This window comes from Phascolarctos cinereus, unplaced genomic scaffold (genome assembly GCF_003287225.1).
Source record: "Phascolarctos cinereus isolate Bilbo 61053 unplaced genomic scaffold, phaCin_HiC Scaffold_3;HRSCAF=262, whole genome shotgun sequence".
Lineage (NCBI taxonomy): Eukaryota > Metazoa > Chordata > Mammalia > Diprotodontia > Phascolarctidae > Phascolarctos > Phascolarctos cinereus.
Window position 1 is genome coordinate 148,482,393 of NW_027555736.1, and position 22,152 is coordinate 148,504,544.

A 22,152-nucleotide genomic window follows, 5' to 3' on the forward strand; every position below is an offset into this window, starting at 1 on the left:
CATGTTGAGTTTAAGATGTCTATTGGGCATCTAGTCTGAGATATCTGAAAGGCAATTGGAGATGTAAGATTGGATGTCAGGAGAGAGGTTAGGGCAGGATAGGTAGATCTGAGAATTATTAGCAGAGAGATGATAATTAAATCCCTGGGAGCCGATGAGCTCAACAAATGAGGTAGTATATCTAGAGAAAATGCCGTAATTTGTATGAGATGCATGGAGCTTTGCCCCAGGGCTCTATCTAGAGCAAGAAGTACGTTTTCTTCTTGGGGAGTGGGCTTCCTTTCTGTCTGAGACTTAACTCATGGTACTCCTCCAGCCAACGCAGCCATCACCCCGAGGGTATATTGGTGTGGCACTCCTTTTCCAGGCCCATGGAGGTGAGGGTTGTATCTCACTTGGGGTGACTGGACCTGCAACTCCATCCCCAAGTGTTTTCATTATGGGTGAAAAAATTTCTAGTTGTTAGTTCTACCAATAAAACTATAATTGGCTGATTATAGCTTAGAGTATTATCTTTTACAGTAGAATTTTTATTTTAATAGAGGACTTTCAACCAATCAATCAACCAGCATTTATTAAGCACCTACTAAGTGCCAGGCACTCTGCTAGGCTCTGGAAATAAAGACAAAAATGAAACAGTCCTCGTCGTTTAAGCAGTGTACATTCCACCTGGGGAGACAAGATGTACATAAATGTGTATTTGCAAAACATATGTAAAAATAAAAATTTTGGGCAGGGGAGAGCATTAACAGCTTGGGCAGGGGGCAATTAGGAAAGGCTTCATGTAGAAGGTGTCACTTGAACAGAATTTTGAAGGAAATGAAGTATTCCAATGTATTCATATTCTAAGAAATGGATCACTAATGGTAGAATGCAGACATCTATACCTCTGTGGTAATGGGATTTTTTTTTAAAGCAGCATGTACAACCAGTGCCCCTTACTTTCCAAATATATTGCATGGGTGATTTTACATTACTATGATGACAACACCTTAAAGAAACTCTCCAATTTTCTTTCCTTGGCTCAAGTGACTGAAAAGCCAAGTCCCTAAGGGCCAAAGTGGTTTCTAGGAGTCGATGGAGTCTCCCACCCCACTCCCCCAACTCTGATCTAGAATCCAAAGTGGCAATGGACAAAACTCTGTTTGGAATTAAGAACTTATGAAATAAGTGGGATAAGTCCTCCCTGGGGCAGCCAGATAATGACGGGTGTCTAAATATAGCCACCTATTAACCATGCCTATTTTTGAGCAGCAGAATTAATTGGATCCATAAAATCTGTTTGTCTAGACGATGGTGACTTTTGGCTACTTTTACAGCTGTTTGTGCTATCAATGTCTCCCTTATTTCTTCTAACTGAAAATAAAGCAAAACAAATGTAGATAGGGGTGCATGGGGCTGCCTTGCTCTAATTTTTAGGATCATGGGAGCATAGATTTGGAGCTGGAAGGACCCTGAGCTGTCATTGAATTTCCAACCCTCTTACTTTTCAGTTGAGTAAACTGAGACCCAGAGAGGTTTAAATCCAGGACCTCTTCTTCCAAGTCCCATTTCCCACCAGGCTGTACTTCTTTGGATTTATCCATCATACTCTCAAATATAGTACCTGCCCACTACTCTTCAGCTTATTTTGGGGTATTGTCTTTCCTCATGAGATTGTTAACTCCTCTGAGGCCAGGGACCACATTTCACTTTTGTATTTTTATCCTCAGAATATAGAACAGTGCCTGGTACATAATAAGTGCTTAATGAAGGTTTATTGACCAACTGGCCAAACTATCTTATTAGGTGGCTAATTAGGAGGTCCATTTTCAAGAAACAGCCATAGGTGGAGGGCATGAAGGTTAGGACAGGTGAACAATGGCTGGTTACCTTATACGGAAACCATGATACTAACAACAGCAGCCTGGCATGTTTGTTGTTGTTCAGCTGTTTTCAGTTGTGTCCGACTCTTCGTGAACCCATTTGGTGTTTTCTTAGCAAAGATACTGGAGTGGTTTGCCCTTTCCTTCTCTAGCTCATTTTATAGGTGAGGAAACTGAGGCAAACAGAGTAAAGTGACTTGTGCAGGGTCATACAGCTAGTAATTGTCTGAGGTCAGATTTGAACTCAGAAAGATGAGTCTTCCTGCTTCCAGGCCTGACACTCTATCCATTGTACCATCTAGCCTGGCTCATAGTAGGTGCTTAATAAATATTTGTTAATTGATTAATTAACATCACTAATAAGAGTGATAGCTAGTATTTACAAAGATGATGCTTCAAAGTTTGCAAAAATGCTTTACATGTTTACTCTTTTCATCACCCTTGTGAGGTAGGTATTATTATTATCCCCCTTTTACAGATGGTGAAACTCAGGCAAAGAGGGGTTAAGTGATTTGCCCAGGGTTGTATAGTTAGGAACTCAGATCATTTTGGACTCCAAGTCCAGCAATCTAGCCATCTCTTTGCCTCCATAACATAATAACCTAGCATTAGCAAAGTTCCTATGGCACTTCCCATTTACAGAGGGGAACTGGGGCAGAGCACATTAGACATTAGGAGGACCAGGTTGGTGTAATACAAAGGATGTTGATCCCTGGAGTCAGGGGTTTTAATTTTTTTTTCCTAGTTCTGTCCTTGACTTGCTGTATAAGCCAGGGCAAATCACCTTGGAAAAATGAGAACTATTCATGCCCTATATACCTCACAAAGTTATTGTGATGATAAAATGGAAGGAAAAGTGCTTTGGAAAGTTTCAGGTGCTTTAGAGACAGATCAATGGTTTCCCAAAAGTTTGGTATTTCACCTATTTCTGAGACTAGACTAGAACCCAGTTTTCTCAAGCTATCATCCCACTGGGTTACCTTTCTGCTAAGGCGATTTTTGTAAAGTGATAGACTTGGGGCAACTGGGTGGTGCAGTGGATAGAGCACCAGTCTTGGAGCTCAAATCCAGCCTCAGACATGGACACTTACTAGTTGTGTGACCCAAGGTAAGTCACTTGAACCCAATTGCCTCATTCCCCCCCCCAAAAAAAAGTGAAAGCCTGACTATGCCACTCCCTTATTCAATAAACTGCAGTGGCTCCCTCTTACCACTAGGGAAAAATGTTAACTCTTCTGCTTGGCATTTAAAGCTCTTCACAACCTTGCACCTTCCTACTGGTCTAGTCTTCTCAGATCCTCTTCCCCTCTACACACTGCACAATTTAGCCATACTGGTCCATTTGTGGTTCCTCCCACACGAGCCTTCATCTCCCACATCTGTGCCTCTACTGGCTGTAGCCCATGCCTGGACTGCTTTCCCCCTCCTCTCCCATTTCTTGGAATCTCAAATTCCTTTCAAGATTCTGTCCAAGTATCAACTTCTTGAATTCTCCCTAGGCACCATGGGCTTCCCTCCCAAGACTTTCTTGTCTTTTGAGGGGATGGGGTGGGATATGTATTCTCTCTCCATACATGCACATGTTGTCTCCACTGACACAATATAAATTCTTTGAGCACAAGAACACAAGCACTTTTGGTTTTATATTCCAAGTGCCTACTGCAGTGATGGCACATTTGTTGTTCAGTCATTTCCCATCATGTTCAACTTTTTGTGACCCCATCCGGGGTTTTCATGGCAAAGATACTGGAGTGGTTTGCCATTTCCTTCTCCAGCTCATTTTACAGATGAAGAAACTGAGGCAAACCTCGTGAAGTGAGTTGCCCAGGGTCACATAGCTAGTAAGTACCTGAGGCTAGATTTGAACTCAGGACAATGAGTCTTCCTGACTCCAGGCCCAGTGCCCTGCTCATTGCACCGCCTATAACAACAGCCTTACGCATAGTTGCTGCTGTCGTTGCACGTCCTTCATTCTCAGAGAGGCCCAATGAGATCGTGGGTTATGTCTTGACTTGTATATGAATTGGACTAAGTGAGGCAGAGGGGCGCTAGTCCTCTTAGAATGCCCCATACACCCCAAAGCACATACTAGTAGATGCCCAATAAATGTCTGTTTATGGGTTGATTACAACAGTGCTTCATTCTTTTCCAAGTACTTTTTAATCCATGATCACAAAGAACTGGGTACTGGGTGTGGTGGTTATTTCCCTTTGCCCAACGATGAAACTAAAGCTAACAGCCCAATGTGTTATAGATTTAGAGCCGGAAGAGATCTCAGAGGTCATAGGGTATAGCCCCTCGTTTTACAAAGGAAGAGGCCGAGGTCCAAAGTTACACAGTACTAAGTGATAGAAGCTGGATTTGCACTGAGGTCTTTTGACTTCTAAACCAGATGTCATTGTACCGGCTGGCTTCTGTTCAATTCAGTCCAACAACCATTTGTTAAGGGCTTACTATACACCAAGAACTGGGACTGCAGAGACAAAAATGAAATAGTCCCTGCCTTCAAGGAGCTTATATTCCTTTCTATGTTAAGCAAGTTGCCCAAGGGTATCTAGCTCATCAGAGGCAAGATCAGACCTAGAACCAAGGTTTGTTTCCGCCGACCAGCTCAATGCCCTTTACATCTTGCCTCCAATCTTTCACAGCCACAACCGGCCTGGGTAGCCAGCCTTCTTCACTCCGGAGTGACTCTGCATTAGGTATGCCTAATGGATTTGAGATTTACCCATCGAGTTAGCCTTGTGGTGATATACAACTGCTAAAGCTCAGGAAAAATGTCACCGAGAGCCACTAACTCGCTCAGTTCCCCCCTCCCAATAACCTCAGCCTTCCTTATACAGTCATCTCCTGGTCAGTCATCGTCATTCTTGCACGGCAGACAGGATATCCTATACCTTCTGGCGTGGACACCAGATGGCAAAGCAAAGGTCGTGGTATATGGCGAGAAATTTCCATCGGCTGGGGTGAGTCATGGAATCTGGGCTCCTGACATTCCTGCTGTGGGGAGAGTGGAGAGAGGGGGAGGGGTCGCTGTCACTGGGGATGGAGACGGGGAGAAAGACGTTTTTTCTTCAGCAGAGACCTCAGGGGGAAAAATCTGGGGTTTCCTCACTGCCTTTGGAGGCTGGCTTGTTTCAAGGAGACAGAGAAAGGAACACACTGGTCTTCCTTCCAGACTCGGGTTCTAGGACAGACTAATATGGCCTTCCTTGTATGTAGCTAGGTGACAGGGAGGAGAGGTCACTGGGCCTGGAGTCAGGAAGATTCTGACTTAGTCACTTGCTAGCTGTGTGACCCTAGGCCAATCACTTAACTTCTATCTATCTCAGTTTCCTCAGCTGTAAAATGGGGTTAACAACAGCCCTCCCTTCTAGGGTGGTGGTGAGGATAGAATGAGACAATATTTGTAAAGTTAGCACACAGTGCCTGGTATATAGTAAGTGCTTAATAAATGCTTGTTCCCTTCTTTTCCCTCACTAGGGCCTAAAGTCCTGAGTTTGGATGCAGATTGCCATAGAAGGAAAAAGACCTGGCTGTCCAACCTCCACAGGGCAGCCCAAAGGAATCTCCCTCAGTTGGCTCCGCCTTGCTCATCCAATCTTATGATCTGCCACTCTCCTTTTGTGTCAGACAGGTTGGACTCACTCTTATCTGCATAGCCCATATTCATTCCCCAGACTTCACCTTTGCTGTCTTCTGCTAACCCAAACCTTTCCCCTACCTTTCTGGCCCTAGCTTAAGTCCTTAAGCCCCATACAAAACATTCCCTAACTACTCCAGGTCTATTGATCTTCCACCATGAGCTATTCCAGTATTGCTTGGCTTTGCTCCATTCAGTAATTCTGGATGAAAGCAGCTTGTACCATCACAGAATCACAGAATTTCAGAGTTGGAAGAGACCTCAGCATACAAACTATGACTGTTTGCCAGGTCCTGTGCTAAATGCTGGGACTTTAAAGGAAAGTAAGCGAGACAATCCCTACCTTCAGCTTCTATTCTAATAGAGGGAGAAGCCACGTGAAGGAAATCTGGCAAGACGTCTGAGTCCTGGATCATGGCAAGGGACGGTGAAAGCTCAGCAGTCAGAGCCCAGGATGGTTCCAGGGGCAGAGTCCAAGGTTCTGGTGGGGAGGAGGTGGGGATGATGGTCTGAGCAGAGAAGGTAAGGTGTGGAGATGGCTGGGAAGTAGTGATTCAGTACAATGCAGGCACAAAAGGAAACCCACCTGAACGAGTAAATCGCTGTCTTGGGTCTGAAAAGTGCCCTGAGGGCACTTCCTTTAAATGTCTGCCCATAAGAGAGCCTTCATTTTCTACCCTAGATCACCTCCAACTGAGCAATGTTGCTAACAATAATTATAATGCTATCGTTCGTATGGTGGTGAATACACATATTTACTCGTATATACATATGTGTGTATATACACATACATATATACATACCCACATACATACATATATGTGTCTATATGTGTATATTGTATATATACGTATACACACACACACACACACATACACATACACATATATTTATGAGGCAGGTAGGTGGTGTAGTGGACAGAGCTCTGGGTGTGGAGTCAGGAAACCTGAGTTTAAATCTGGCCTCAGTCATTTCCTAGCTGTGTTACCCTGGACAAGTCACTTAACCTCTGTTTGCTTTAGTTTCCTCAAATGTAAAATGGAGATAATAACAGCACCTAGGGTTGTTGTGAGATTCAAGTGAGATAATATCTGTAAAGTGCTTAGCACAGTGCATGGCACATAAGAGGTGCTCTGTGTGTGTGTGTGTGTGTGTGTGTGTGTGTGTGTGTGTGTTTATGCCCTTATACAATGCTTCATGGTTTGAAAAATGCTGTATATATATTTTTATATATTATACATATTTACACATATCACAAATATCTCATTTGATCTTCACAGCAGCCCTCTGAGGTAAGTACCCCATTTTACAGATGAAGAAACTGAGGATGAAAGTAATTAAGCGACTTGCCTCGGGTCACACAGCTTGGAAGAATCTGAGGCATGATTTGAACTTAGGTCTTCCTGATCCTATGCACATTCCCATTATACCACCTAGCTTCCTATAGCTTTGTATATCATATTTCTGACCCAATTTAGAACTACCATTGTATCTTGCTTCTGTAATTAGACTTCAAGTTTTGGAGGGTAGGGGCTATATTTTAGACTTTGACTAGTTGCTAATGCAAGACCAGGCTAAAAATTAATAAATAAATGGTGGTGGATTTGATTTGGTCCTCAGGTACGCTGGAGGCTGGTGACAGGCTCTGGGCTCAGTCCTAGCGCAGGGAATGGTTTTTTAACTTCTATTTTTTTTTTTATGCCATGGACCTCTTTGTTAGTCTGGTGAAGCCCACTGACTCTTTTTTAGAATAATATTTTTAAAAATTATTATTATTGTTATTATTTTTTGGTTAGGCAATGGGGTTAAGTGACTTGCCCAGGGTCACACAGCTAGTAAGTGTTATGTGTTGGAGGTCACATTTGAACTCAGGTCCTCCTGAAGCCAGGGCCGGTGCTCTATCCATTGCACCACCTAGCTGCCCCTAGAATAATATTTTTAAATGCATAAAATAAAGTGAATAGTATTAGAAAGGAAACAAATTATAATGAAACAATTATCAAAATATTAAAAAGGAAAAAAAAAAGTTCATGGACCTCCAGGTTAAGAATCCCTGTCCTACTGGACTAATGCTGAGAGTTTTAGGCTGTTCTGTTTTTTCTGGGGGGAAGGGAGGTTCTCTGACCCACACAATCAAGTGTTTCTATCCTACAAAGAAATAGAAGCATTTTTGTTTGGTTTGTACCTCCATTTCTAGGAGCTAGGACAACAGTGCCCAGCAGCACAGTATGAAGGTTAATTAATAATATATACTGAGGAAACAATCCAATCAATACTATTTATTAGCAACGCAGGCATAATAAATGGGTCAGTAGATTCCCCAGTTAGTCCAAAGACCCTGAATACAGAGTGAGACAGATTTGAATGTATTAAAAACGATTAATCAAATAAAACCAATTAATTACAAGAAAACAGTCAATCTGCTTATAAAACTAGGATGCAAAATTAGGTAATCTGATTTCTAATTGGAGGAAAGAGTAGGGGCTTTCCAAGTTGTGAGAAGAAATGAATCAATTTTGTTCATGTTTGGAGGGGGACAGCTAGGTTTCTATTCTCAGAATTGAGAGATGCTGATTAATTGTATCCACCTGCATTTATGAAGCAGTAGATGTCTTATACCACCTAGTTTCCCATGGATGATTTGCAGAAAGGCAGCAAGATGGAGAAGAAAACATGTGGAAGCACAAGATGGAGTCAGTGCTCATGACATAAAATCTGATTGGTTCTCCTGAAGGTCTGCACTCTGTCTCATCACTTGGCCCATGTTGTATAGAAACAGAACCATTTTTTGTTTGGTTTCCATGTCCATTTCTAGGAGCTGTAACAATAATGCCCGGCTAGGTTAGCCAATGAATAGAAACATAGACCTGCAAATCTGGTAAGGGGCCTTCATCTAGTTCAACCAAGACTCTATTGCTTTGGTGAATTACCTAAGGTCAGACGGAAAACAAATATCAGAACCCAGGTTTCCTGATTTCAGCTTTTCCTTCTATAGTGCAATGACTCTGATAACCCCAGTTCTGCTAGTGGTCTGCCGTGTCACCAAGTCCCCTCCTGCTTGGTCAGAATCTCAGCCTCTAGGTGCAGCGTAGGGATTAAGCCCTGATGGAGGAATCAGGAGGCAGAGGTCTCCAGCCTCAAGCTGGCCACTTACTGACTGTGTGACCTTGGCCGAGGTATTTTAGCATCCTGATTTTCCTCATATGTAAAATGGGGACAAAAATATTCCTCCTGCCTCCCTAATAGGGTAGGAACAGAAAATATAACGTATGTGAAAATGTCCTGCACATGAAAGGATGTGGTAACGACTCTCAGAGTCTCATGCATCCTTGTGGACAAGAGGAACAACTGTGGGCTGGAGAAGGATCCTGTTAGGTATTTCCATGGCTACCTGAGCAATGGGATTAAAAGAGTGTTGATTAATGGATGGATGCCAACCTGAGGCTGGTCTCTACTGGTATGCCCCAGGGCTCTTCAACATCTTCCAACATTCATCCAAGGATATTGCATTCTCATCAGATTTTCATGTAACACGGACCCGGAAAGGGTAGCTAATGGGTAGGAATACAGAGTCATCTCTCGATAGTCTGGAATCTTGAGCAAAACTGAGATGAAATTTAACAGGTGTGATGGTAAATTGCTACTCTTAGGTTAAACAAATCACTTATGAAAGTAACAAAGCCATAGAGGGTTGCCTAGAATCTTGAGAAGTTAAGTAACATGTTCAGAGTCACACAGCTCAGGCTGTCTCAGAGGTCTTCCTAACTCTAAAGGTCAGCCCTTAGCAATATGCTTCACTGTCTTCTTGTGTTACTTATGATGTTACTTCTAATAATAAAAATGGTAGCAGCTCCCATTTCTCCAGGGCTTTGAGGTTTATACAGGCCTGGTTGGTGGAAAAGGGCTTTGAAAAGGGAAAAGGGGAAAATACGGGAAGGAGGAAGAATGTTCCACATGGTCCGAGAGGCAGAGTTGAATAAGTTTGTTTGGAAATTTGTCAGCTAGAAAAATACCTCCCTCACTATTTTCGAGGTAGATGAGAGGACAGGTGTTATTCAACATACGTGGGCCCCATTGTTTTGTGTAGGGGTGGGACTGAGGGCAGATAAGTGTAGCAGTGGATAGAGTACTGGACCTGAAATCAGGAAGACTCATCTTCCTAGTTCAAATCAGGCTGCATACACTTACTAGCTGTGTGACCCTGGATAAGTCACTTCACCCTGCTTGCCTCAGTTTCCTCATCTGTAAAATGAGCTGGAGAAGGAAATGGCAAACCAATCTAGTACCTCTTCCAAGAAAACCCCAAAAGCAGTCATGAAGAATTGGACACGATGAAAATGATTGAACATTAACAAAGGACTGAGGCCTTCATTGTGGTCTCACCCAAAGCCTTTTTCTCCCATCCTGGGGATTCTCCCAGTCATTCTTTAGAAAGATTGTCTCACTCTGCTGGGATTATGATTTTTGGCAGCTAGATGGTATAGCAGATAGAGTGCTAAGCCTGGAATCAAGAAGACCTGGGTTCAAATCCTGCCTCAGACACTTATTATCTGTGTGACCCTGGGCAACTCATTCAACCTGTCTGTGTCTGTCTCAGTTTCCTCACCTACAAAATGGGGATAATAACAGCACCTCCCCTACCCCCAGGATTATTTTGAGGATTAAAAGAGATAATATTGATAAAGTACTTTGCAAACCTCAAAGCAGTACAAATGCTGGCCATCATTATAATCTTTGGCTTTCAGGTCAATGATTATATACTAAACACTCGCTTTTTGCCCAGCTCTGTGTCAGAGGTTGTGGAGGAAAGATGAGAAGATGAAGAGAAAGATGAAAATATAATTTCTGCCTTCAAGGAGCATCTAAGACCAGTTGGGAGAAATGACTAACAAATAGGAAACAATTGGGGAGAGGTACAGGATGATAGATGATCAAATAATGGGACTATGATGTATCTGTCTATGACATATAAGACATGCATCAGAAGGTCAGTAGATAGAGAGGCAGAAGGGACCTTGGAGGTCATCTAGTTCAAACTTCTTTTTTTTTTTTTAGGCAATTGGGGTTAAGTGACTTGCCCAGGGTCACACAGCTAGTAAGTGTCAAGTGTGTCCGGATTTGAACTCAAGTCCTCCTGACTTCAGGGCTGGTGCTTTATCCACTACGCCACCTAGCTGCCCTAAACCTCTCATTTTAGAGGTGAGGAAAAGGCCACATAGCTTTGAGTCATCTTGACCACAGCAAGTCGTGAAACCATCTAGTAAGGCATGGAAAGAGTCATGATTTACATTGATGGAGAGAGTAGCCACATGGACGAAGGCAAAAATCCCTTAAGTATGGGACTTGCTGTGGCCAAGATGACTCATTTCCTGATAAAGAGCCCTTCTGACCTTTGCTAGGCTTGTCCTTGGACGACAGAGATAGACATTCTATCACTAGGTCCGCAGAGAAACCTTTCCTCTTCAGTAGGACCTGTTAGAGCACAGCTTTTGAGAATCTAGAGCCAATAAGAACTAGAAATTGAATGGATGCTCATCGACTGGGGAATGGTATATGATTGTGATGGAATATTATTGTGCTATAAGAAATGACAAGCAGAATGATTTCAGAAAAAACCTGGACTTACATGAATTGATGCAAAGTGAAGTGAGCAGAACCAGGAGAACATTGCACACAGTAACAGTAAAAAGGTACATGATCAACTGTGAATGACTTAGCTGTTTTCAGAAATACAATTATCTGAAACAATCCCAAAGGACTCATGATGAAGCATACCATCCACCTCCAGAGAAAGAACTGATACTATCTGAATACAGATTGAAGCATGCTATTTTTCATGTTCTTTCTTCCTTTCTTCCTTTCATTCTTTTTCTTTTTTTTATTTGAGTCTTGCACAAAATGACTAGTATGAAAATGTCTTATATAATTGCACATGTATAAACTATATTGGATTGATTACCATCTCAGGAAGGGGGAAGAGGAGGGAGGGAAGAAGAATTTGGAACGCAAAACTTTAAAAAATGTTTAAAAATTGTTTTAACATGTAATTGGAGAAAAAAATAAAATATTACATATATAAAAAAGAGAATCCAGAGCCAACTTCTGGATTTCATTAGACTGTGAGCTCCTCAAATACAAGACTGCATTTTGCCCTTCTCTGTATCTCCAATACTTAGCACAGTGCCTGGCACACAAAGGCTACTTAATAAATGCTCCTAGTAGTTGCTGACTGATTTCCACATCCATCGTAAGGATTGGAGTTTAGTGGAGAACAAATAATATGATACACATATACATATGTGTACACATATAAAATATATAGTGTATATAACAAGTATATTCAAAATGTACAATAGAAATTCAGAGAATGGGCAGGTGAATTTGGAAGACTCCATGGAGGAGGGAGGGGACCGGAGATCAGACTGAAGAATGAGTGGGATTTGGTTAATTCTTCTGCTGCCCTTCTTCTGAAACCTTCCCACTGGTTCTGCTCATGTTCCATATTCATGCCTCTGGATCGTCTTGTTGAGCTATAGTCTTTTATTAATCTTTCTCCCTTAAAGAAACATATTAAAGACCAAGAAGGGGGTAAAGTATAAGAACTATTGTATCTCATAATTTCTACCACCTCAATTCCTAGAAAACATGTCACCAGGAATCCTGCTGGTATTTTGGAGACATGGAGAGCAGAAACATATTCCTGGATTTGGTTGAATTTAGCAGACAGGAGGGGAATACCGTTTCTAAAACCTACTGAGTTTATACCCTCGATGCCAGGTCAGAGTGTTTAGGTGCTAAATGCAGGGGTGGGAAACCTATGGCCTCAAGACCACATGCAGTGCTCTAGGTCCTCAAATGTGGCCCTTGGACTGAATTTGCAGGTTCCTCACCCCTCGTGACAGATTCCTTTCCTTATACTTCCCTCCGCTCCCTGAGTACTCATTTCCTCTCTTTCCCCCTTCTTCTTTCCCTTTCCCCCTAAGCTCCTGTTGACTGATGATATTTCAAGAAAATTAGATGTAGAACTACAAGGGAGTTTAGATAAAATTTAGGCCGGGAGTTCTGAATCTATAGTCCACGAATTTGTTTAAAAACTTTTTTTTAGTACTTGTATTACAGTAGAATTGGTTTCCTTCATAATCCCATATATTCTATTTTATGCATTTAAAATCTTATTGAGGGGGGAGGGCGGAGCCAAGATGGCAGAGTAAAAGCAGTGACTTGCTTGAGCTCTCCCCCAAACTCCTCCAAATACCTATAAAAAAATGGCTCTATACAAATTCTAAAGCAGCAGGACCCACAAAAAGACAGAGTGAAACAAATTTTCAGCAAAAGACAGCCTGGATGGTTGAATGGAAAGGTATATCATGCCGTACAGGTAGAGGAGCACAGCGTGGCGTAGGCACACAGGCCCCAGTGAACCTGGAGCAGGCCTCAGAGGACTAAATCGTGGGCAGCTGTGGTGGTTTCCAGATTTCTCAACCCACAAATGCCAAAGACAACTTAGAAGGTCAGTGGGAAAAGTCTGTTTCTGCGGTGGCGAGAGAAGAGCACGGGGTCTCAGCTCCAGTTTCTGAGCTAGCCCCGGGGCGGTGGCTGCCTCCTGAGCTTCTGGCCCACAGACTGAGAGGGAATCAAGTAGCTTATCAGAGGGGGATTGCAGTGATCTCTTTGCTGGTACAGGATTCTCTTGCTTTGCCTGTGCTTGGATCTGGGTCACAGTTCTGGGTGGCAGTCCTGGGGTGAGGAGGGGTGAGGAGGAGTGCTGGCGTGGTGGAGCTTGTAGTGGCTGTGAAGAGAAAACCCTCATAGTTCCAAGACAGAAAAGAATGCTTGTGGTCGGTCACTCATAGACCAGAGCACAGGACAGGAGAGGAATATAAACACCTTGCCCTTGATCATAGCACCTTGGAAGAACTGAAAATTTACAGGTCCCTAGAAGTATCTCTGACAACAGCTGCACAAAACCCCTGAAGCTTGGGACAGTACATTCTCCCCACTGGAAACAGACTCCTACCTTAACAAAGAGTTTATAACTCAAGTAATTGGCCAGGATCGTGAACAAGCAGCGCAAAAAGAGTCAGACTGTATTATCTTACTTTGGTGACAAAGAAGATCAAAATGTACAACCAGAAGAAGACAATGAAGCCAAAACTCCTATATCCAAAGCCTCCAAGAAAAATATGAATTGGTCCCAGGCCATGGAAGAGCTCAAAAAAGATTTTGAGAAGCAAGTAAGAGAAGCAGAGGAAAAACTGAGAGTGATGCTAAAGGAGACCCAAAAAAATACTGAAGAAAATAACACCTTGAAAAAATAACCTAACCCAAATGGCAAAAGAGGTCCAAAAAGCCAATGAGAAGAAGAATGCCCTAAAAACCAAAACTGGCCAAATGGAAAAGGAAGTCCAAAAGCTTACTGAAGAAAATGCTACCTTAAAAATTAGAATGGAGAAATTGGAAGCTAGTGACAATCTGAGAAATAAAGACACTGTAATATTAATCCAAAAGAATGAAAAAAAATAGAAGAGAATGTGAAATATCTCATTGGAAAAACAACTGATCTGGAAAATAGATCCAGGAGAGAGAACTTAAAAATTATTGGACTGTCTGAAAGCCATGATTAAAAAAAGAGCCTGGACATCATCTTTCAAGAAATTATCAAGGAAAACTGCCCTGATATTTTAGAACCAGAGGGCAAAATAGAAATTGAAAGAATCCACCAATCTCCTCCTGAAAGAGAGCCCCAAAGGAAAACTCCTGGGGAATATTGTAGCCAAATTCCAGAGTTCCCAGGTCAAGGAGAAAATATTACAAGCAGCCAGAAAGAAACAATTCAAGTATTGTGGAAACACAATCAGGATAACTCAAGATTTAGCAGCTTCTACATTAAGGGACCACAGGGCATGGAGTATGATATTCTGGAGGGCAAAGGAGATAGGACTACAACCAAGAATCACCTACCCAGGAAAACTGAGTATAATCCTTCAGGGGAAAAAATGGTCATTCAGTGAAATAGAGGATTTTCAAGCATTCTTGATGAAAAGACCAGAGCTGAACAGAAAATCTGACTTTCAAATATAAGACTCAAGTGGAACATGAAGAGGCAAACAGGAAAGAGAAATCATAAGAGACTTATTAAGGTTGGGACTGTTTACATTCCTGCATGGAAAGATGGTATTTGTAACTCATGAGTCCTTTGTAAGTATTAGGGTAGTTGGAGGGAAAAAATTATATGTACGTATATACATAGATAGATAGATTCATAGAGAGCACAGGGTGAGTTGAAGATGAAGGGTGATATCTGGAAAATAAAATTAAGGGGTGAGAGAGAATTATACTGGGAGAAGGAGAAAGGGAGAAGTAGGATGGGGTAAATGATCTCACATGAAACACAAGAGAAGGCTTTTACAGGGGAGGGGAAAAGGGTGATGGTGAGAGGGAATGAGTGAATCTTATTCTCATAGGATTTGGCTTAAGGAGGGAATAACACACACAATGGGGTATGGAAATCTATATTACCCTATAGGAAAATAAGAGGGGAAGGGACAAGAGATCAGGGGGTTGATAGAGGGGAGGGCAGATTGGGAGAGGGGATAATCAAAAGCAAACACTCCTAAGGAGGGACAGGGTCAAAAGAGAGAATAGAACAAATGGGGGATAGGAGAGGATGAAGGGAAATATAGTTAGTTTTTCACAACAGGACTACTATGGAAGTGTTTTGCATGACTACATATCTATAGCCTGTATCGAGATGCTTGCCTTTTCAATGAAGGTGGGTGGGGAGGGAGGAAGGGAGAAAATTTGTAACCCAAAGATTTAAAAACATAGGTTAAAAATGAAAAAAAAATTAAAAAAATAAAATCTTATTTGGAAAAGGGGTATATAGGCTTCTTCAGAGCATCAAAGGGGTTCATGACCCATGAAAAAGGTTAAGAACCCCCTGATTTGGATCAATATTTTACAGATGAATAAACTGAGGCCCCTTGAAAAGCACACAAGGTTATGTCAGTAGTAAATAGCAGAGTTAAGATTTGAACTCCGGTCCTCTGACTCTGAAGCCAGTGTTCTTTTCGGTGTACCGTGTGTAGGAGTATGATCAGACTAAGTTGTATGTATGTAGGCAGACGCCATTCTGGTCGCATTGCATTTTCCCTCCATCTCCCTACGCTCTGGTCTGGGAAGCTTTTAGACCATTGCTACTCAGTGCTTGGGGTTTGGGATTTTTATATATAATCTCCTTGCCTCATCTTAACTTCCTCTTCCTTCTCAGTTCCTGGAGCTTGCCACTCTGCTTGGTTTCTGTTACTTAAACCAACCCCAGGGGTCTAGCCTATAGATCTATTTTTCTACGTGGCATCTTATCTCTTCAGGAATAAATTGGGGCAGGGGTCAGAAGGGAGGGGGAACATATCAGGTCTCATTTCAGAAGCTGAGAACTCAGGAGGGAACAAAGCAGAAACTATTCTTTTTGTGAGATTCTATTTTCTTTTGCCCCACGGAAAATGTAATCTCCTCCAGTGTGTGTTTGAGTAGAGCAGTTAATACATTTAAGATGGGAATGGGCAAAGTGCTGAGCACAGCAAGCCAGAGGAGATGGGAGCGTCCATGCCTGGAAAACTGCATCGGTTGTAGAGTAGCAGGGGAATGGATTAGGTATGTTGAGAAAGGAGTGATCTGGCTGTCCAGAAGACTGGGTACCAGGAGAGAGGAATAAATGTACTTAAAGGACTTAGCTGAATATAGATATCTTATCCTGAGCTCTACCATTTCAGCCTAGATTTGACAGGGTAGTAATAACAACAATAATAATTTTGGAACAATCAGACACTGCTTCTTTGAGCCGTAGTAAAGACTGACAAAGGTTACATGGTTCTGGATTTGTCAAATATAACCAAAATTGACTTATGTGTGAATGGAGTCTATGAAATTGATCTGAGTGGAATTAAAAGGCCCTTTGTGAGTAACATCTGTATGAACTCAACAAACATGTCAACAAAAGGCCAGATGTGTGTTTTGTTTTAACAGAAACGTAGGGGTTGATGATAGAGATTCAGGACCAGGTCACTGAAATCAGAAATTATAGAAAGATAATTTTAAGGAATCCCAGCCTATCAATATAGATTTTGCAGAGCAAAGACTGAAAGAATTTAGTTTGCAGAAATTTAGCACCTACTAAGACACTACCTGATCTTAGTGGCCAGATTTATACATAAAAAGCTTGCTATCTTTTTAAAATGAACAGATGGCGAATGCCCAGTCCATGGTCTCAAAATACTTTTTTCCCCTCACTTAATAGCATTTTATTTTTTTTTCCAATTATGTGTAAAGATAGTTTTCAACATTCATTTTTATAAGCCAAAATATTCTTAAGAATTCAACAAATCAGCTGTATTGAATCTGCAACATTATAACACCCAAAACTGTTGCCCTAAATTGCCTGGATATCACATTGATCCACATAAGTTTAAGAACAACATTTTAGTTAGACATCACCATCCTGAACACCCATAATGTCCAATCTATGAGGAATGAAGAGTTCTCAAGATATTAAGACCTAGCAGAAGAAATCAAAACCAGATGGGCACAAGATGAAGTATCGATCATTCCCATCAGCCTGCCTGCTCCAGAATTGTTCTAAAGATAGAATCTACAAAAGATGCACTTACATTCCAATACTTGTATTCAATTACAGAAATCAGTCTTATATACTGATGAAACAGGATGCTGAACATTAAACACAAAACAGGAAAACAATCTATCCCTAGCCTGCTTTTATCTGAACTCATTCAAATATATAATGAAAAGAATGAGAATGATAGTAATAATCATTGACATTTGCATCTTCCTTTAAGTTCTGCTGGGTACTTTGCATATATCTCACCTGACCCTCCCAACAACCCTATGGGGTGTGTACTTCAAATATTATCATTATTTTTCCCATTTTACAGATGAGGAAACCAAGGTTCAGAGATGCTGAGTGATTTGCCTAGTGTCACACAGCCTCTGGCATTTGAACCCGCATTCCTAACTTTAAGTCTAGCATTCTTTCCACTATGCCTCATTGCTTCATGGGGAACATGGCCTAGGTCTAGTCATTCAAAGGTCAAGTAGAAGCCTGGGTACCAATGTTGGGTGTTCCACTGATTAGCTATTAGGCCTAAGGTGAATACCTTCACTTCTCTGGGCCTCAGTTTCCTCATTTGTCCAGTGGGGATGATAATAACCAGACCTGCTTACCTCATTGGGCAGCTTTGATGATCATATGAGGTCATAGATGTGAAAATTCTTTGAACAATTAAAAAAGTGCTCTAAATGCTTTGGGGAAACTTCAGGCGCCCTAGTGTTGCTGGAGAATATCATTCTGGATAGGTGCGCTCTTGGCAACTCTCTTTTTATGTTGGTATAGTCTATATATGGGGCTGGCCCAATTCTCACTCTGTCTTTCAGGGCTATATCCCACGGCTGAATTGGGTTTCTATGACTTTTACATGCAGGTACCGAATAGATATAGGCAGGCCATCCCAGCCTCTCAAACTCTGCTTATTGGCCATTTTCTCCCTAGGAATGAGGGTAGGAGCCAGCAGAGTCTGCTGCTTCCTCCCCATGATTTCTACTCTCTAAAGTCAGAACCAGCACTGTGAAGGACTCCTCCTCCCCCCACCCCAATCCTTTTCCAAGTACTCCATAAGACCCTGTTTGTTTTTTTAAGTTAAACTCAGCGTTTTTCCTGTTTTATAACAAACGCTTTCATCTGAAAATGAAATATAAACATGGCTACAATTTGAACAGATGTGCCCCATTGGAATGTAGAGGTCTAATTTCATGGTGTATGTAAGTACTATATTTTCTCATCTGTTGCTTGGCAGAAAAGAATAGAGCCTAAGAAGGTCCTGTCCTTCATTCTGGGTGCATTTCCTCTTGTTAAATCTAACAACAACAATCTTTCATTTCACTTTATTGCTTCATTCATTCAACCAACATTCGTTGAATGAATGAATGAATGAACAAAATCAACTATATAGGATGTCCCAGAATTCTTAATGCAGTTTTAAGTTTCAAAAGTTTTAAAGCAGCTTTACTACTTAAAGCACTAACACCCTGTATACAAAGCAATACCAGACTCTGTGGGAGATACAAGCAAGAGTAAGGAACAGTCCCTGTCCTTACAGAGCTTATAGTTCAATAGGGAAGATGAGACAATTAGAGAAATGACTAGAAGACAGAATCACTCATTAGAGAATCTCAGAGTTGGAAGGGGCCCCAGAAGCCATCTGGTTGGAATTAAAGAAGGACAAAATCTGTTCTATAATATCCATGACAAGTGGCCATTCAGCTGCTACTGAAGGACAAACAGTAAGAGAGAACCCATCATCTCCTGAGGCACACCATTCTGTTGTTCCTGACAGCTCTAATCAGGGGAGGGCTGGTAAATGTTTAACAACCAGCTTTCTGAGGGGAAAACAGTTCTAATCAAGGGAGTGCTGGTAAATGTTTAACAGCTTTCTGAGAATAGTAATAAACATACAGGGGACATACTTTTAAGTTTAATCTTCATCATTCACGTTTTCTCTATCACTTTCTTATGTCTAGGCAATCAATACAACAACAAATTAAGCCTGATTTGTAAGTGTTGATTCTGAAGTGTAAATGTTTTAATGGTGGCAAGCCCCTGGCTTTGATTCTTAGATAATACTTCTTTGTATCAAGCCGTGTATAACTCTGTGCATCTTCCGGGGTTCCTAGTTCTGTGCTTTGGGACCAATCAGAAGAAGTGGATCCCTCTTCCATGTGATAGCCCTTTAAATACTCGATGTGCCTTTCCCTAAGCCTTCTCTTCTCCAGGTGAAACACTCCCATTTCTTTCAGCTGACCCTCATATGACATCAAATTGAGGCTCTTCATCCGGTAGAATGTGAAAGGGCAGTAACAGAAACCCAGGGAACTACAGAAAAGTTCAGAGAGGAAGAGATTCCCTCTGTTTGGGACTGTGGAGATCAAGGAAGGCTTCATGGAGGAGGTAATATTTATCCTATGCCCTAAGGGTGGCTAGGACTTGGGCAGAGAGAGGTGAGGGGAAAAGAGAATTAGAGGAGAAGGGAATAGCATGATCAATAGCAGAGGTAGATAAGCTTAAGGAATATGAAGGGAATGGGGAGGATAACCCAGTTTATCTGGAGAATAGGAGGTGTAAAGGGCACCAACAAGAAATAAGGTTGGAACTAAATTATGAACGGTAGGCGAAGAAGCTTGGAAGTTATTTGTAGAATCATAGGGTATAGGTCCACAAAGCACTGTGGAGATGATATACTCCAGTCCTTTCATAGATACAATAAGGATCAAAGATGTTCAGTTACTCATCTAAGTAACCATGGCTAATAAGTAATAGAACTGGGATTTGAACTCAGGCCCTTTGCCTTCAAATTCTGATCTCTCTATTGCCTTCTCAGTAGTCAGTAGTGAACTGTGAAAGTTTTTATTTTTTTAAATGGGGCTAATAAGGTGATAAGAGCTATGCGTTAGGATGATTAATCTGATGAAAGTTTATAGGATGGATTAGAGGCATTCTGTGTGACCCCAAATCCATGGGATTTTCTTGCCAAAGGTAAGTCTATTTAGGACAGTGGCATCAAACCGAAATAGAAACAGATCCCTACAGGCCACATATTCACTTAGAAAACCACAAATTAACGTTGTTTATATTTCATTGTATTTTTAATTTATTTTGTTAAACCTTTCCCAACTACATTTTCATGTAGTTTTGGAAGCAAAACTTGAAATTTGCAGGCAGCCAGGACACTATTGCAGTAGTCCAGATCAGAGTCACTGAGGCACTAACTAGGGTTGTGGTAGCTAGTGATTAATAATAGCAATTAACACACATAATGCTTTAAGGTTCGTGAAGTGCTTTGTAGATATCTAATTTGATCCTCTTTTTGATATATGAGTCAATATATATTCTATTCAATATATCATCAGATTCGATCCTCATAATAACCTGTTCGATATTTAATCTAATTCAATCCCCATAATAACCTTATGAAGTCAGCACTCTTATTCTCCCCATTTAACAGATCAGAAAACTGAGGCTGAAAAGTTGAGTGATATCCCTAGGATCACATAGATAGTAAGTATCTGAGGCAGGATTAGGACCCATGTCTCCTGGATTCTGAGACTAGTGCTCTCAGAGTTACAAAGAGGTGGTAGTTGATGCTGGGAATGGGCATGAAATTGCCAAGAGAAAGAGTATAGGGAAGAAGTTTGAGAACAGAAACTTTTAGTGTATAAGAGGCAGGAGGAGGAAGAGGAAGTAATTGAGATGGACAAAGACTGGCCAGAGCTGATAGGAGAAGAATAGGAAGGATTCAGTTTCCTGGAAGCCAAGAGAGGAGAGCATTTCAAGGTCACAGTCAAAGCAAAGCATGAGGATTAAGAAGAGGCTTCTAGGAATAATTCTGGGAGTTGTGAACAATTTGCTTTTTGGCTGAATAAGCAGGAGAGCTATTCCAAAGCAAATGTTTATGACTCTTGTTTTGTTTTTAAAACATTTCAGTATAATGTCAGCTCCTGTGTCATTAATTATAATGAGCTAGCCTGGCTCTGAAAAGGAGATGAGAACAAGGATCTCTTCCCCTTCTGGTACAGAGGTAGAAGATTATGGTGGAGGAACATTGACTGTCCTATCAATGTGTGGGTTAGTTTGCTTTTTTCATTGTTTCTTTTTTATCTTTTTTTTTTAAAGAGGGTTTGGAGAACCGATGGACATCCTAAGATCTGTAGTTCAGAGGCACAAGCATTCATTCCCCCCTTAGCACTGGGAGTGATTGAGGATTCTCATGATCTTTGAGCCAAAAAGCAGAATGGAGTCATGTCCTGAAGGGATATACATAGTCTGCAAGATAGACTGAGAGGAAGGAATGGGGATTTCAAAAACAAAGCCGCAGTAATAAGAAGGTCTTCCCCAGCCTCACCCAAGACTTAAACAAACTGAGCTAGAAAGACTCCTCAGAGCAAAGGCAACAGGCAAAAGGAGGAATGGAAGGAGGGCCATTTGCCCCCTTCCATGGGTATGTTGGGACAAGAAACTCAGTCTGAATCTTGGGGTTGTATGTTATTGTTCAGTCATACAGCATATCCCACTTTTTGTGACCCCAAGTCCATGGGGTTTTCTTGCCAAAGATACTGTCATTTCCTTCTCCAGTGTGTTCCCATTTTACAGATGAGGAACTGAGGCAAATAGGGGTTAAATGACTTGCCAAGGGTCACACAACTAGTAAGGGTCTGAGGCCTGACTTGAACTCAGATCTTCCTGATTTCAGGCCCACTGCTCTATCCACTGCACCACCTAGCTGCCCCATGGGGGTTGTATTTACACCTTCTCTTTAAGGACTGAGAAAAGTGCAGACAAAAAAGTCTGCTCTTCTTTCCCCAACTTCCATTCCCTGTGCTTGTCCAGCAGCAGAAATAAATATACATTAAAATTAGGGCAGAGAGCCAAACCTCTGCCTGAATGTTAGGAATTTTCCTAACTGGAGGCTCTGAGCTATGGTGATTTTGCTACCTTTCATCTGGTATAAACTTCATAAAATAGCAGAAGAAGTGACCATATGGACCCATAGGGATATTATATTGCCCTGTGATTAAAAA